This window comes from Diabrotica undecimpunctata, chromosome 3, assembly GCF_040954645.1.
Source record: "Diabrotica undecimpunctata isolate CICGRU chromosome 3, icDiaUnde3, whole genome shotgun sequence".
Taxonomy (NCBI): domain Eukaryota; kingdom Metazoa; phylum Arthropoda; class Insecta; order Coleoptera; family Chrysomelidae; genus Diabrotica; species Diabrotica undecimpunctata.
Window position 1 is genome coordinate 51633102 of NC_092805.1, and position 1137 is coordinate 51634238.

Sequence of the window (1137 nt, forward strand, 5' to 3'; positions counted from 1 at the left end):
AAAAAAAAGGCATTGAAAGTACATTAATTATACAAAATTCTTCACTTTTTACGTATACATAACGCAACATTCCATTTGGATAAGATTTTTTCGATCCGATATACAGTGTGAGTCAAATGTATGAAACGCTTGAATTACAGAAACGGCTAATAAAATAATTACGCAATTTGTTTATAAGTGTCGTCTCATTTAGCCTATATTCTTTTCCAATTACAATGTTTTCAGATTCAGCCGGTTTTCTTAGAAAATATAGGGAACTTGTTTTTCCAATGGAGTACTCTGTATAATTTTAGATTATCTATATCAATATTTTCATATAACATTCCCTATACCTAAGTGCAACAATTTACAATTTAAGTTTGATATGTCTCCTGATCTAACAAGAAACAGTATGATGCAAAAGTATGAAATACATTCATTATTTCAGAAACAGACTACTTTTTAAAAAAATCTTAAAACACGTCAATTTAAAATCCACAAGGAAACTAAGTTCCTGTGTTTGGCTGTATACCATATATTAAAAATTTTGAATAAAATCCTTTATAAAAAGGTATATAAAAAACCCAGTTGGGCTATGTTAAATTGGCAAAACGTTTTCGGAATAAGTATTCCATCATCAGTACCCTAAAAGTATTTAACCACTTAATTAAAAAAGAATTGAAATAATTTAAGTTTTGACTAAGGTTAGTGTAAAATGTGGTTAATACTTACAAGTTAATACATGGATGTAGCCACTAAATATGGGGTTACAAACCCTTTAAAAATTGCTAATTGAAATTTAGTTTACATAATGTCTGTTTTACAATTTAGATGGTAAAGTTACCGTTGGATTGGTAACATGGTGACATATGACTCTGCAATAAGTTGCAAGTCCTGAGACGGTATGTCTACGAGGACTTCAATAAAGCAACTGATTAAAATGACAATCTTGGCAGGTTATGACGGAAGTTGTGACAGAGCAGTCAGTGCAACTATATATGTCTATTTAAGACAAAAGCCAACGTTATTTAAAAATTGTGAAAAATTGAAATAAAATAAAATTATAACAGTATCAACCATCAATGTTATTGTTGTGAATTATGTATTTAAGATAAAGTTATGGTGAGAAAATTATGTGATTAAAGTTAGGCAACCAAC